Below are 16,778 nucleotides of genomic sequence, written 5' to 3'. Positions count from 1 at the left end.
CCAGTAGCATTTGGAAATTTGTTGTAGTTCTCCACGCCGACGAGGACGACGTCACAGAAGCATGGCTCCGCACGTGGCTCAAAAGAGAGCCTCGTCGCGTGATGACGTCAGTTCCGCCCTTTCTTTCCGTGCCTTCGAGGCTCCTCCAAAATCCTTTGAGCCTCTCGCCTGGATCTTATTCTCGGAACCGGCGTAGGAGGAGCCAGACCTGACTCCGACAGATCCAGAGTCGGCGTCGAACACGGATCCGGAGGCACAGCCTGAGTCGAGCGAGCATAGGCCTGAGGAACCCCAAGATTGAAGGCTATAGGACCCATGGGACCCGAAGGTGCTCCGGAGGGGTACATCGCCCTTGCAAAGACTCCATACATCGCATTTAAATAATGTGATGGATCTTGTCCCGGCCAGGGAAAGGTGGGTAAATGCCTGGTGTAGGCTCAGGCGTAGGCATTACCGGACTCGGGCCAATCCGCGTTGACGGTGGAGCCAAGGGCGTCGAAGACTCATCAGGTACCGGGACCTCTTCCACCGGAGCCAGAGAATGAGCCGGAGTCGGAGAATGCGCCGGTGAAGCCGCAGGCGAAGCCGATCTAACAGGAGAACCCTGATTCGAGGGAGAAGGTGACACATAGTCTTCCTGAGGTCGAGGAGCTGGAGAGGTCGACTTCGGAGCCGTCTCCTTATCTGAACGGCGTCGAGATCCATGCCTCTCCTTTTTTTATGCTTCTTTGATTTTGAAGCATGATCTGACGTCGACTTCGAGCCCGACCTCGACCTGGATCGCGACCTCGACCTTCTTCGTCCTCTTTTCTCTTTCCTCATCTTCGCCAAGAACAGCTTGACTTCTCTTTCCTTTAAAGCCTTCTGGTTCATTTAGCTACAGCATCCCTCGACGTCGTGCTCCGACGACAGGCACCAGACACAATGTTCGTGAGGATCTGTAATGGACATATGTCCTCCGCACCCCCTACAGGGCTGGAATCCTGACCTCCTCGACGACATCTTTGAGAAAGAAACAAGAGAAGACCAGAATTACAACCCAGAAACACAAAGTAGCAAGAAAACTAAGGAGAGACCCAAAAAACCATTAGCGTCGACAGCGCGGAAAAAAGGGAATTGATGTCATCATTCCTACGAGGCTCTCTTATGGCTCCAGTGACGTCAACGGAGCCGCGTGCGGAGCCATGCTTCTGTGACGTCGTCCTCGTTGGCGTGGAGAGCTACAAAAAATGTCCAAATGCTGCTGGCGCAGGGGATATTCACAAGGTGAGGAATCCACTGGCAGATGTATCCTTCAGAAGTAGAATATTTTAGCATGTAATAAAAGTGGACTATTTTAGCGAGGGAAAGTGAAATATTTAGTTATGTAGTAAAAATGTTTCTGTGGAATGATTTTAATGAAAATCGCATCTTAACCGTTCAGGTTTAGTCAAGATTTATCCATGTATTTGTTGTAGTCAGCCTTTATGTTGCAGTGGATCAGTAAGATTATTTCACCCATCTCAACTTTTAGAAGTGTTGTGGATGCCAAAACTGCTGTTGTACAAGCACATGATATGGCTCTCTGAATCTTATCCTTGAAGGGAGGAAAGTAAACAGCTTCAAATAGTACCATTTATACGGTGAGGGACCTTTACCTTTCCGTTTTCTCACTCTGGTGGTGCCTAATTAGTTCAAGATTGATTTGAAAGCCTAGATCAGTGCTTCTTAAGTTTTCAACATCTGCAAACTCTCTCCCAATCATTACTGGAACCTGAGGACCCCCAGTGGATCATTAATGGAATCTAGGGACCCCTACTGAGTCATTTCTGGAAGCTGGGAAGCCCGGCCTAGGCATTTTCGATGATTTGAACTACAAAAATACCCTACAAATACAGACACAAGTATTCATGAAACAAATCTACAAATTATGAAAATGTGTATTTAATTCACAAATATAAAAAAAATTCATTTTAATGGAAAAGATGGAGCTTTTCTAAATTCAAATGAGGACTCTCATCATCCTTACTAATTTCTGTTTGATGCCTTTCCACTGCTACCACAAACCAATCTAACTTAATTTTTAGCCTCCAATTTCTAATTCCTTCACAGTTACAGAGCATTTAAAAATGTTCAGTTTTACTTTTGTATGTCTATACACTTTATTAATCTGTAAATATTTATTTTCTAAGCAGTCGCAGGCCCCTTGAGTAGGCTTTGCTGACCCCCAGGACCACAGGTTAATAACCTCGGTCCAAGATTATCATTTTTTCTCCAGAAATAAAGACTAGTTAAAACGCCCACTTCTATGTTGAAAGAATAAAAAAACTTTCTTACTGAAGGAGACCAACTGATTTGTGTGCAATTGTTTTACCTGCTAATTTGAAGGAAACCCGAGGGACACTCCCTTATCACTTTACGTGCATTATTCCTGTGCCGGGATAAATTCAGGAAATCTCTAATCGGCCGAGAAGCAGAGAAAAGTCACTGTGGAAAACATAATGACAAAATTCCCAACAAGCCATCAGCTTGTCCAGTGCTCTGAATTTGAGCGCTGTGAGTCAACAATCTCTCATTTTAGGGGCTTCATCGGATTCCATGTCATCTGACCCACAATTTGAGGTAGCGCTGTTCTTGGGCAACTGCGTGTCCATTGTATGAGTTACTTACCTTCGGTAGCAATGTATCTGGTGTAGACGATTCTAGCCGCAGATTCCTTAACGTAGAATTATCCCCAGGCGTAAGACTGGATCTGGAAAATGTTCTTTGCCATAGCATCTCTGCGCGCCGCGGGCATGACGCCAGCAAGGTCACATAAAACCCACCCCGGTGCACCAAAGTCAGTTTTCTTCGGAGAACTTTTTCGCGCCACAACGCGGAGCCATCACAAACAAAAACAGTGAGAATATGGGAACAGTGTGCATAAAAATCAGATAAACAGAAAGGGAAGAAACGAATGGTGAGGAACAGCACCATCCGGGAGAGTGCCAGATTACTGTGGCACCGAAAGTCATAGAAGGGAAGAGCAGAGCACAGCTACTGCGAAGCAACCCTGCAAACAAATACAACATCCTCCTTGGGGGCAGAAAAGCATGTGAAAAACGTCACAACAGACGAAAGGGGCCTGAAACCCCACTCTATAAATAGTGAGGGACATCAAGGCCAGACTGAAGAGTAACGACAATTCACCCCAAGACAACACCAGCAAGGAGAGGCGCATTCCCTATAAGGAGCTACGGGTCGAGGCACAGCCAAGAAACCCCTACTCAGAGGACTGCAGAGGAGTCCGAAATGATAAGCAATGAAAAAGGGAGAAGAGCATGAGTAGGCCCCACACTGGAAGACCAAGGTTCAGGGACGCAGAAGTACCCATGAACCCACCAACCAATCACCAGAAAGGAAGGAGTGGATCCAACAAACAGAATAAGCATCCCACTAGGGAGGAAGCGAAAGAGGGCACTCGCAGAAGACAAAACCAACCGGAGGCAGGCGAGTGCAGAAGACCAAGCTGAAGGTCCTCGCAGAACGGGGCGGGTCGTGAAGGAATCTGCAGCTAGAATCGTCTCTACCAGATACATCGTTACCGAAGGTAAGTAACTCGTACATCTGATAGAGACTACTAGCCGCAGATTCCTTAACGTAAAATAGATACCCTAGCCATACCCAGAAGGGAGGAGGGCCTGCAAGAGAGCCTCCCAGCAGGAAGAAACACAGGGCCCCAGCAGGGGATGTGTAAACAGGACAAGAAGGGCGGCCCAGCCCCCACCAAGTAGAAGGAAGCAAGGACGAGGCGAATGGAGGCCAGGATACCCCAAGCCCATCCAAGGTACCAGAAACATCCGCCAGAAAGCCCCAGAGGGACAGACAACAGCAGAGGAGTACCGAGGAAGAAAATAATCACCCCAAACTCAAAGGAGAAGAGGTAGGAATGGAGGCAAAGCCCTCCACAGGATAACACACAGTGAAGGGGACAGCTGAACCAGCCTCAGCCTCGAGTCAGCGGACAAGGCAGGAATGACTCCACAGCCAAGAAAGGCAGGTGTGAGAAGAAAGACGTAGTCTCGCCAGGCTCCATCTGAACAAGAGGCAGGAGCACAAGGGCACACGCCTGAGTCCCCGGCTGTGGACCAGAAAGAGCAGGCGTGCGCAGCCGGTAAGTACCATGGAACCGAGCACCCAGACCAAGCCGAGCGCAAGACGAAGGCAAGGGCCAGGGAAATCCAGAACAAATCCTAAAGGGAGACAGTTCCAGACATAAACCGACTCACGAAAAGAAGTGGGACTAGCACTCACCATTATTTTGGCTGCTCCTTTCCCCTCGTTGGCAGCTCGGACGCTCACAGCCGATCTTAGGGCTGAGTCCTGATTGGAGTTTGCCGAGGGCAGACATCTTGGGTGGGGGCACGGCTGAAATTGGTAGCGCTCCAGTATACCCTACATAAGGAGCCACACTGGAAGCACACGTAAGATTCCTACACCGAAGTGAGTGTTAATTGTGGACCCCTCCTGAGGCGGAAAGCCGGGAGGTAGTTAGCGTGTACCTAGCTGACTGAGAATTCTCCTGTGCTACCTAGCTGATAAATAGCGCTGGTTGCAGAGTTTTACTCGTTTATTTTGCGCCGACTTTTTAACATTTGTAATTACTTGACTTCACCTCCCCACACCTCCCTGAGCACTCACCATTATTTTGGCTGCTCCTTTCCCCTCGTTGGCAGCTCGGACGCTCACAGCCGATCTTAGGGCTGAGTCCTGATTGGAGTTTGCCGAGGGCAGACATCTTGGGTGGGGGCACGGCTGAAATTGGTAGCGCTCCAGTATACCCTACATAAGGAGCCACACTGGAAGCACACGTAAGATTCCTACACCGAAGTGAGTGTTAATTGTGGACCCCTCCTGAGGCGGAAAGCCGGGAGGTAGTTAGCGTGTAGCTAGCTGACTGAGAATTCTCCTGTGCTACCTAGCTGATAAATAGCGCTGGTTGCAGAGTTTTACTCGTTTATTTTGCGCCGACTTTTTAACATTTGTAATTACTTGACTTCACCTCCCCACACCTCCCTGAGCACTCACCATTATTTTGGCTGCTCCTTTCCCCTCGTTGGCAGCTCGGACGCTCACAGCCGATCTTAGGGCTGAGTCCTGATTGGAGTTTGCCGAGGGCAGACATCTTGGGTGGGGGCACGGCTGAAATTGGTAGCGCTCCAGTATACCCTACATAAGGAGCCACACTGGAAGCACACGTAAGATTCCTACACCGAAGTGAGTGTTAATTGTGGACCCCTCCTGAGGCGGAAAGCCGGGAGGTAGTTAGCGTGTACCTAGCTGACTGAGAATTCTCCTGTGCTACCTAGCTGATAAATAGCGCTGGTTGCAGAGTTTTACTCGTTTATTTTGCGCCGACTTTTTAACATTTGTAATTACTTGACTTCACCTCCCCACACCTCCCTGAGCACTCACCATTATTTTGGCTGCTCCTTTCCCCTCGTTGGCAGCTCGGACGCTCACAGCCGATCTTAGGGCTGAGTCCTGATTGGAGTTTGCCGAGGGCAGACATCTTGGGTGGGGGCACGGCTGAAATTGGTAGCGCTCCAGTATACCCTACATAAGGAGCCACACTGGAAGCACACGTAAGATTCCTACACCGAAGTGAGTGTTAATTGTGGACCCCTCCTGAGGCGGAAAGCCGGGAGGTAGTTAGCGTGTAGCTAGCTGACTGAGAATTCTCCTGTGCTACCTAGCTGATAAATAGCGCTGGTTGCAGAGTTTTACTCGTTTATTTTGCGCCGACTTTTTAACATTTGTAATTACTTGACTTCACCTCCCCACACCTCCCTGAGCACTCACCATTATTTTGGCTGCTCCTTTCCCCTCGTTGGCAGCTCGGACGCTCACAGCCGATCTTAGGGCTGAGTCCTGATTGGAGTTTGCCGAGGGCAGACATCTTGGGTGGGGGCACGGCTGAAATTGGTAGCGCTCCAGTATACCCTACATAAGGAGCCACACTGGAAGCACACGTAAGATTCCTACACCGAAGTGAGTGTTAATTGTGGACCCCTCCTGAGGCGGAAAGCCGGGAGGTAGTTAGCGTGTACCTAGCTGACTGAGAATTCTCCTGTGCTACCTAGCTGATAAATAGCGCTGGTTGCAGAGTTTTACTCGTTTATTTTGCGCCGACTTTTTAACATTTGTTATTACTTGACTTCACCTCCCCACACCTCCCTGAGCACTCACCATTATTTTGGCTGCTCCTTTCCCCTCGTTGGCAGCTCGGACGCTCACAGCCGATCTTAGGGCTGAGTCCTGATTGGAGTTTGCCGAGGGCAGACATCTTGGGTGGGGGCACGGCTGAAATTGGTAGCGCTCCAGTATACCCTACATAAGGAGCCACGGTATGCCTCCGCGCAGCGGACGCGCGCGGATCAGCGCCGGAGTCACGCCAGAGTCCAGCCCGTCTGCGCCCGTCCGCGCTGAGGACGAGCTGGAGAACGGTCCAGGGGCCTTACAGAATACCCAGGTGACCAACCTATCCAAACCGGACATTGTTGCCCTAAATAATCACCCATACAATAGCTGTACTCATTCCCTGATTGTAGATCAATGGGTAGGTCCTATCTGTTGCAATACATGTAAAAAGACACTAGTGCCATATCACACTATCATCAAGGAAGTGAGCCCAAATAACCTTAGATGTGGTCTAATTAATGCACGATCAATGGTCAAGAACTCCGCACACTTATTTGATCTCATCACGGAAAATGATTTGGACTGCCTTTTCATTACGGAAACTTGGCTCCGTGAATGGTCAAACCCCGACATAGTCCACACCCTCCCCTTGGGCTTTTCTATATGCAGACAAGATCGCATTGAACAGCGCGGAGGCGGACTGGCTATCATTCACAGAGACACCCTTAAGTGCACTATGAAAGAACCACCAAATATACGAGGTGCTGAGAGCCTAAGCTTTTGCATACAAGCCCTAGACAATTTTGCTTTCGCAGGGATACTGATGTATCGCCCTCCTGGACATCCCTCCCTGTTTCTTGAAAACGTGGGGGAAGTGCTGGGCGATCTGACTCTCAGATACGCTAATTTTACCCTGTTGGGAGACCTCAATCTCCATCTTGACGACTCTACTGACGGCCAAGCGTCAAGCTTTAAAGAACTTTTACAGGTTATAGGACTTAAACTCCAAACGCTTGAGGCCACACACAACGCAGGGCATACCCTCGACTGCATATGTTCGAATTTAACCAACATACTGGTAAACCCCCCTAAGCCCCAAATCTGGACAGATCACCACTTCATTGAATTTTCCATCCCTTTAAAGGGAAACAAATTAAATACTAAGGTGGCGGTAAAAAAAGGAGCTAACCTCCCCTGTTGGGGGAAAATTCTGGAACACCCTGACCTCGATAAATGGACCAAAGACAGCAAACCGATGTTATCAGGGGATACGCTTGAAGATAATCAAAAATTTGAGGAATGGATGGCCAACATTGGCAATAAGATTAGGAATTCAGGGTCTAAAGGCACTCTGAACAAAAAAAGACAGTCTGCCCCATGGTTCTCCGATAAACTCAAAGAGCATCTAGCCGGCGTTAGACACCTGGAACGAAAATGGCGACGGACGTATGCGAACGAAGCAAAAGAGGACTATAAAAATGCCAGGAGACTCTATCATTCTATGATTAAAAACGCAAAGAAAACCTACTTCACCTCCTGCATTGAAGCATCCAAAAACAAACATAAGGACATCTTTAAAATAGTCAACAGCTTCAACAAACCTAAAGCTCTATCACGAGAAATTCCACCGTCTCAGACCCTGTGCAATGACATCGCAAACTACTTTGCCCAAAAAATCGACACCCTCACGAAAGACTTCCCACAACCAGTCCAAAAAAACTTTGAGGCAGAGCCTGGCACCGATCCAGCCCATCCTTGGTGGACAAAGTTCAGCCATATTACGCTGGAAGAATCCCACCAAAAGATATTGGCCACCAAATCGGGTTCCCCGTTTGACCCCTGTCCTCCAACACTTCTGAGAACCATAATACACGAGGTCAACCCCTGCATTAATTCTATTATTAATGCGTCCCTGCAAACAGGGGATATTCCTTCTCAATGGAAACTGGCCGCAGTCAGACCACTACAGAAAAAAGTAATACCTGACCCTACGACACTGTCTAACCTGCGCCCCATCTCCCTCCTCCCCGCAATATGCAAAGTCACTGAATCCCTTGTTAACAAACAACTGATGGCCCACATAGAAAACAACAACTTATTACATCCGTGCCAAGCTGGTTTCAGGGCTCACCACTCCACTGAGTCAGCGCTACTATCATCAGCAGAAACCATTCGTGCTGCCTTAGATCAGGGAAAAATGGCTGTCCTGATCCTATTGGACCTCTCTGCGGCTTTCGACACGGTGTCACATGCTATCCTGTTACACCGCCTGACCAAAGCTGGCATAGCAGGAACCGTGTTCAAATGGCTCAAGAACTATCTGGAGCAGAGACGACAGGTTGTCATGCTAGGCAATTTCCGTTCTGAGGAGAAGCTCCTGACATCTGGGGTGCCGCAGGGCTCAAGCCTGAGCCCTACCCTTTTTAACCTTTATATGGTACCCTTACTGGAACTTATCTCCACCTTTAACATCAGTACTATTGCCTACGCTGATGACACCCAACTCGTGTTGACCCTTGACAAAAATCAAACTGACGCTGAACAAACTCTGAAAGAGTGCTTAACAGCAACCTTTAAGTGGATGACCCAAAATCATCTAAAATGTAACTCAGCCAAAACTGAGATTGTTCCTTTTGGCCTCAATAACTGTTTCTCCCCAAAGGACTGGTGGCCGGAAATGGTGGAAGCCCCCCCCAAGACAACTAATTCTGTTCGAAACCTGGGCATTAAGTTCGACAATACCCTCTCTTTCAGTTTACAAGCCAAAGAAGTAGCGGGGACTTGTTTCAGAACCATCAAAAGCCTCAGGAAATTCTTTGATTTCCTTCCCCTAAGTGCTAGGCGGACAGTGGCTGTAGCGCTTATAACGTCCAGACTGGACTATTGCAACAGTCTGTATGCAGGGCTGAATAAATCGGCCCTGCACAGACTGCAAATGGTCCAGCACGCAGCAGCCAGGCTTGTACTGAAACTACCTAGAAGATCCTCAGCATCGGCAGCACTAGATGCACTGCACTGGCTCCCGGTGCATAAACGCATCCTCTTTAAGGTACTCACCATCACCTTCAGAGCCTACCACAACCAAGGCCCGCTGTACTTGAGGAAGTACTTTAAAGCATATCAGCCGAAACGAACCCTCAGGTCATCTACCACTAACCAGCTTCAAATCCCCAGATTCAGGTTAACGACCAAAGGAGGAAAATATCTTGCTGTCATCGGAGCAAAGGCCTGGAACAACCTCCCCTTGTCTCTACGCCATAACACAACAGAACTTAGTTTCAGGAAAAACCTAAAAACCTGGATCTATTCCCTTTCAGAATCAGACTACAAAGCATTGGTATAATCATCACCCTGCACGCTCACTAAATCATCATTACCTCTCATTTCTATTAACCATCTTGGAATCGCAGCGCCAAGATACTCCTTGGAGTGGTAGTGCGCTATATAAGAACACAATCACAATCACAATCACAATCACAAGAGAAATACGTAGGACGGACCAAGGCCGTCAACCAGAAAACAGGAAAATACCAGGAAATCCTATCCCCCCCTGGAACACCAGGCAGAGGACCAGGCCGAAACGCCAGACAAAAAAGGGTGGAAACACCATAGCACATCGCCGCAGCCGGCATGCCAAAGCTAGTCCAGCGATGCAGTGGATACTGAGAATGACAGAACCTGGAGCAGCCCAGGCTACGCCCAGACAGCGGTATACAGCGACGCCATGAAAGGCGAGGAACCTGCAAGAGGGAGTCCACACCCTCCCAGCTTAGGACAGAGCTATACAATAGCTACAAGTACCCCACGTAGGGTATGACACGTCCCAAAGAAAACATGGAAACCACTCTTAGGGAAAAAAATCCTGCATCAGAGAACAAGAACATAAGACCTGCGGTAGGAACCACAAACGGCTTAGCAATCAGCCAAAAAATATGCACTATCCAAAAGGGCTGAACCAGCAGCCAACAGAAGAGAGAGGGCCAGCCAAGGGACCTGGAAGGCACGTCAAACCACACAGAACATACAAACGGGCAACTCAAAACACCAGATTCCAGGAAGCAGGTGGGATAACGCCTCCCATCAAGTCCCGGAGGATCAACAAGCCAGCCTACGGAGGGGGAGCCCCGCAAGGAGACGCTGAATGGCGGAGTCCGCATGAGTGTTAAACAAAAGGACCCCATCAAAGGGCAGGTCAACCAGACGCTCCCTAATATTCTCAGGAAAAACAGCGTCCCGCAGCCAAGCATGGCGACGGAGAGCCACAGAACTGGCCATAGCACGGCCGAGAGCTTCAGCAACATCCAAGGCCGTACAGAGAATAAACGCGGCCAACTCTCGACCATCCAACACATGGTGTCGTATATCAGCGCGGGCACCCTCATGGGAGACATGAGAAAGAAGGGACTCCACAGAATCCAACAGGCTGGAGGTAGCCCTGGCCAACACACAAAGAGTGTTGAGCGCCCGCAAAGCAGCACTGGATGAAGCGAAGATAGAAGATATTACGCCCTCATGAATCCAACCACCAGGCCTCCCGAGACAGAGGAAACCACACCACAGGCAAGGATGGAAAAGCAGTCCGTAGAAGAGAGCCCTGAGTAGAAGGATGGAAGGAAAGGCAGACTGGGTCGTGCGGAACAGGACGGTGGAGATGCAGGAGCGGCTGAGGTACCGGATCACTCGTGGCAGGACGCCCCCAAGCCCCCAGAAGAGAGTTGTGGAGCGACACTTTGAAAGGAAGGAACAGCTCCCGTCCACCAGAGCCCTGTTGGAGAACTTCCAGAAGATTATCCAGAGAGAATGGGGTGACAGGGTCACCCATTCACAAAATGCCAGCGGCCTTGGAAATGATTCAGAAAAGGGGGTGGTGATGAACAGAGTGTCTGAATTAAGCAGACCACTCTTACCCAGTCCAAAGATCAGGGCTTGATCCATCACCGTTATTTAGCTCACTGCCCCATCCCAGCTCAGAACCTGGCTATATGCAAATTAGTCTGTCCCTGGCCCAGTGCATCATGGGAACAGGGCAGACCAAACTACCAAGCCAATTCTTCACCAGAAAGGATACAAGCTACCGGGGACCGGTTTCTGGCATTTCAGCCTCGTCGGCCCGGCTTGCTTGAATTCTGATGGAGCAGTGAGCAAGGGACTCATGTCTGAGTATACCCTGCCACACCTATAGTGGCCAAAAACGATTCAGAAAAGGGGGTGGTGAAGAACAGAGTGTCTGAGTTAAGCAGACCACTCTTACCCAGTCCAAAGATCAGGGCTTGATCCATCACTGTTATTTAGCTCACTGCCCCATCCCAGCTCAGAACCTGGCTATATGCAAATTAGTCTGTCCCTGGCCCAGTGCATCATGGGAACAGGGCAGACCAAACTACCAAGCCAATTCTTCACCAGAAAGGATACAAGCTACCGGGGACCGGTTTCTGGCATTTCAGCCTCGTCGGCCCGGCTTGCTTGAATCCTGATGGAGCAGTGAGCAAGGGACTCATGTCTGAGTATACCCTGCCACACCTATAGTGGCCAAAAACGATTCAGAAAAGGGGGTGGTGATGAACAGAGTGTCTGAATTAAGCAGACCACTCTTACCCAGTCCAAAGATCAGGGCTTGATCCATCACCGTTATTTAGCTCACTGCCCCATCCCAGCTCAGAACCTGGCTATATGCAAATTAGTCTGTCCCTGGCCCAGTGCATCATGGGAACAGGGCAGACCAAACTACCAAGCCAATTCTTCACCAGAAAGGATACAAGCTACCGGGGACCGGTTTCTGGCATTTCAGCCTCGTCGGCCCGGCTTGCTTGAATCCTGATGGAGCAGTGAGCAAGGGACTCATGTCTGAGTATACCCTGCCACACCTATAGTGGCCAAAAACGATTCAGAAAAGGGGGTGGTGATGAACAGAGTGTCTGAATTAAGCAGACCACTCTTACCCAGTCCAAAGATCAGGGCTTGATCCATCACCGTTATTTAGCTCACTGCCCCATCCCAGCTCAGAACCTGGCTATATGCAAATTAGTCTGTCCCTGGCCCAGTGCATCATGGGAACAGGGCAGACCAAACTACCAAGCCAATTCTTCACCAGAAAGGATACAAGCTACCGGGGACCGGTTTCTGGCATTTCAGCCTCGTCGGCCCGGCTTGCTTGAATCCTGATGGAGCAGTGAGCAAGGGGCTCATGTCTGAGTATACCCTGCCACACCTATAGTGGCCAAAAACGATTCAGAAAAGGGGGTGGTGATGAACAGAGTGTCTGAATTAAGCAGACCACTCTTACCCAGTTCAAAGATCAGCGCTTGATCCATCACCGTTATTTAGCTCACTGCCCCATCCCAGCTCAGAACCTGGCTATATGCAAATTAGTCTGTCCCTGGCCCAGTGCATCATGGGAACAGGGCAGACCAAACTACCAAGCCAATTCTTCACCAGAAAGGATACAAGCTACCGGGGACCGGTTTCTGGCATTTCAGCCTCGTCGGCCCGGCTTGCTTGAATCCTGATGGAGCAGTGAGCAAGGGACTCATGTCTGAGTATACCCTGCCACACCTATAGTGGCCAAAAACGATTCAGAAAAGGGGGTGGTGATGAACAGAGTGTCTGAATTAAGCAGACCACTCTTACCCAGTCCAAAGATCAGGGCTTGATCCATCACCGTTATTTAGCTCACTGCCCCATCCCAGCTCAGAACCTGGCTATATGCAAATTAGTCTGTTCCTGGCCCAGTGCATCATGGGAACAGGGCAGACCAAACTACCAAGCCAATTCTTCACCAAAAAGGATACAAGCTACCGGGGACCGGTTTCTGGCATTTCAGCCTCGTCGGCCCGGCTTGCTTGAATCCTGATGGAGCAGTGAGCAAGGGACTCATGTCTGAGTATACCCTGCCACACCTATAGTGGCCAAAAACGATTCAGAAAAGGGGGTGGTGATGAACAGAGTGTCTGAATTAAGCAGACCACTCTTACCCAGTCCAAAGATCAGGGCTTGATCCATCACCGTTATTTAGCTCACTGCCCCATCCCAGCTCAGAACCTGGCTATATGCAAATTAGTCTGTCCCTGGCCCAGTGCATCATGGGAACAGGGCAGACCAAACTACCAAGCCAATTCTTCACCAGAAAGGATACAAGCTACCGGGGACCGGTTTCTGGCATTTCAGCCTCGTCGGCCCGGCTTGCTTGAATTCTGATGGAGCAGTGAGCAAGGGACTCATGTCTGAGTATACCCTGCCACACCTATAGTGGCCAAAAACGATTCAGAAAAGGGGGTGGTGAAGAACAGAGTGTCTGAGTTAAGCAGACCACTCTTACCCAGTCCAAAGATCAGGGCTTGATCCATCACCGTTATTTAGCTCACTGCCCCATCCCAGCTCAGAACCTGGCTATATGCAAATTAGTCTGTCCCTGGCCCAGTGCATCATGGGAACAGGGCAGACCAAACTACCAAGCCAATTCTTCACCAGAAAGGATACAAGCTACCGGGGACCGGTTTCTGGCATTTCAGCCTCGTCGGCCCGGCTTGCTTGAATCCTGATGGAGCAGTGAGCAAGGGACTCATGTCTGAGTATACCCTGCCACACCTATAGTGGCCAAAAACGATTCAGAAAAGGGGGTGGTGATGAACAGAGTGTCTGAATTAAGCAGACCACTCTTACCCAGTCCAAAGATCAGGGCTTGATCCATCACCGTTATTTAGCTCACTGCCCCATCCCAGCTCAGAACCTGGCTATATGCAAATTAGTCTGTCCCTGGCCCAGTGCATCATGGGAACAGGGCAGACCAAACTACCAAGCCAATTCTTCACCAGAAAGGATACAAGCTACCGGGGACCGGTTTCTGGCATTTCAGCCTCGTCGGCCCGGCTTGCTTGAATCCTGATGGAGCAGTGAGCAAGGGACTCATGTCTGAGTATACCCTGCCACACCTATAGTGGCCAAAAACGATTCAGAAAAGGGGGTGGTGATGAACAGAGTGTCTGAATTAAGCAGACCACTCTTACCCAGTCCAAAGATCAGGGCTTGATCCATCACCGTTATTTAGCTCACTGCCCCATCCCAGCTCAGAACCTGGCTATATGCAAATTAGTCTGTCCCTGGCCCAGTGCATCATGGGAACAGGGCAGACCAAACTACCAAGCCAATTCTTCACCAGAGAGGATACAAGCTACCGGGGACCGGTTTCTGGCATTTCAGCCTCGTCGGCCCGGCTTGCTTGAATCCTGATGGAGCAGTGAGCAAGGGGCTCATGTCTGAGTATACCCTGCCACACCTATAGTGGCCAAAAACGATTCAGAAAAGGGGGTGGTGATGAACAGAGTGTCTGAATTAAGCAGACCACTCTTACCCAGTTCAAAGATCAGCGCTTGATCCATCACCGTTATTTAGCTCACTGCCCCATCCCAGCTCAGAACCTGGCTATATGCAAATTAGTCTGTCCCTGGCCCAGTGCATCATGGGAACAGGGCAGACCAAACTACCAAGCCAATTCTTCACCAGAAAGGATACAAGCTACCGGGGACCGGTTTCTGGCATTTCAGCCTCGTCGGCCCGGCTTGCTTGAATCCTGATGGAGCAGTGAGCAAGGGACTCATGTCTGAGTATACCCTGCCACACCTATAGTGGCCAAAAACGATTCAGAAAAGGGGGTGGTGATGAACAGAGTGTCTGAATTAAGCAGACCACTCTTACCCAGTCCAAAGATCAGGGCTTGATCCATCACCGTTATTTAGCTCACTGCCCCATCCCAGCTCAGAACCTGGCTATATGCAAATTAGTCTGTCCCTGGCCCAGTGCATCATGGGAACAGGGCAGACCAAACTACCAAGCCAATTCTTCACCAGAAAGGATACAAGCTACCGGGGACCGGTTTCTGGCATTTCAGCCTCGTCGGCCCGGCTTGCTTGAATCCTGATGGAGCAGTGAGCAAGGGACTCATGTCTGAGTATACCCTGCCACACCTATAGTGGCCAAAAACGATTCAGAAAAGGGGGTGGTGATGAACAGAGTGTCTGAATTAAGCAGACCACTCTTACCCAGTCCAAAGATCAGGGCTTGATCCATCACCGTTATTTAGCTCACTGCCCCATCCCAGCTCAGAACCTGGCTATATGCAAATTAGTCTGTCCCTGGCCCAGTGCATCATGGGAACAGGGCAGACCAAACTACCAAGCCAATTCTTCACCAGAAAGGATACAAGCTACCGGGGACCGGTTTCTGGCATTTCAGCCTCGTCGGCCCGGCTTGCTTGAATTCTGATGGAGCAGTGAGCAAGGGACTCATGTCTGAGTATACCCTGCCACACCTATAGTGGCCAAAAACGATTCAGAAAAGGGGGTGGTGATGAACAGAGTGTCTGAATTAAGCAGACCACTCTTACCCAGTCCAAAGATCAGGGCTTGATCCATCACCGTTATTTAGCTCACTGCCCCATCCCAGCTCAGAACCTGGCTATATGCAAATTAGTCTGTCCCTGGCCCAGTGCATCATGGGAACAGGGCAGACCAAACTACCAAGCCAATTCTTCACCAGAAAGGATACAAGCTACCGGGGACCGGTTTCTGGCATTTCAGCCTCGTCGGCCCGGCTTGCTTGAATTCTGATGGAGCAGTGAGCAAGGGACTCATGTCTGAGTATACCCTGCCACACCTATAGTGGCCAAAAACGATTCAGAAAAGGGGGTGGTGAAGAACAGAGTGTCTGAGTTAAGCAGACCACTCTTACCCAGTCCAAAGATCAGGGCTTGATCCATCACCGTTATTTAGCTCACTGCCCCATCCCAGCTCAGAACCTGGCTATATGCAAATTAGTCTGTCCCTGGCCCAGTGCATCATGGGAACAGGGCAGACCAAACTACCAAGCCAATTCTTCACCAGAAAGGATACAAGCTACCGGGGACCGGTTTCTGGCATTTCAGCCTCGTCGGCCCGGCTTGCTTGAATCCTGATGGAGCAGTGAGCAAGGGACTCATGTCTGAGTATACCCTGCCACACCTATAGTGGCCAAAAACGATTCAGAAAAGGGGGTGGTGATGAACAGAGTGTCTGAATTAAGCAGACCACTCTTACCCAGTCCAAAGATCAGGGCTTGATCCATCACCGTTATTTAGCTCACTGCCCCATCCCAGCTCAGAACCTGGCTATATGCAAATTAGTCTGTCCCTGGCCCAGTGCATCATGGGAACAGGGCAGACCAAACTACCAAGCCAATTCTTCACCAGAAAGGATACAAGCTACCGGGGACCGGTTTCTGGCATTTCAGCCTCGTCGGCCCGGCTTGCTTGAATCCTGATGGAGCAGTGAGCAAGGGACTCATGTCTGAGTATACCCTGCCACACCTATAGTGGCCAAAAACGATTCAGAAAAGGGGGTGGTGATGAACAGAGTGTCTGAATTAAGCAGACCACTCTTACCCAGTCCAAAGATCAGGGCTTGATCCATCACCGTTATTTAGCTCACTGCCCCATCCCAGCTCAGAACCTGGCTATATGCAAATTAGTCTGTCCCTGGCCCAGTGCATCATGGGAACAGGGCAGACCAAACTACCAAGCCAATTCTTCACCAGAAAGGATACAAGCTACCGGGGACCGGTTTCTGGCATTTCAGCCTCGTCGGCCCGGC

The 16,778-nt window shown here is 49.9% G+C and overlaps 1 protein-coding gene across 2 annotated transcripts in view; it reads right to left on the bottom strand.

Moving 5' to 3' along the window:
* The window catches only part of LOC144784260 (mitochondrial Rho GTPase 2-like), a 1,917,079-nt gene that overhangs the window by 528,309 nt on the left and 1,371,992 nt on the right, over positions 1 to 16,778 (bottom strand). The window lies entirely within an intron of this gene.

This window comes from Lissotriton helveticus, chromosome 10 (genome assembly GCF_964261635.1).
Source record: "Lissotriton helveticus chromosome 10, aLisHel1.1, whole genome shotgun sequence".
Classification (NCBI taxonomy): domain Eukaryota; kingdom Metazoa; phylum Chordata; class Amphibia; order Caudata; family Salamandridae; genus Lissotriton; species Lissotriton helveticus.
This window is presented reverse-complemented; position numbering and strand designations above follow the sequence as displayed.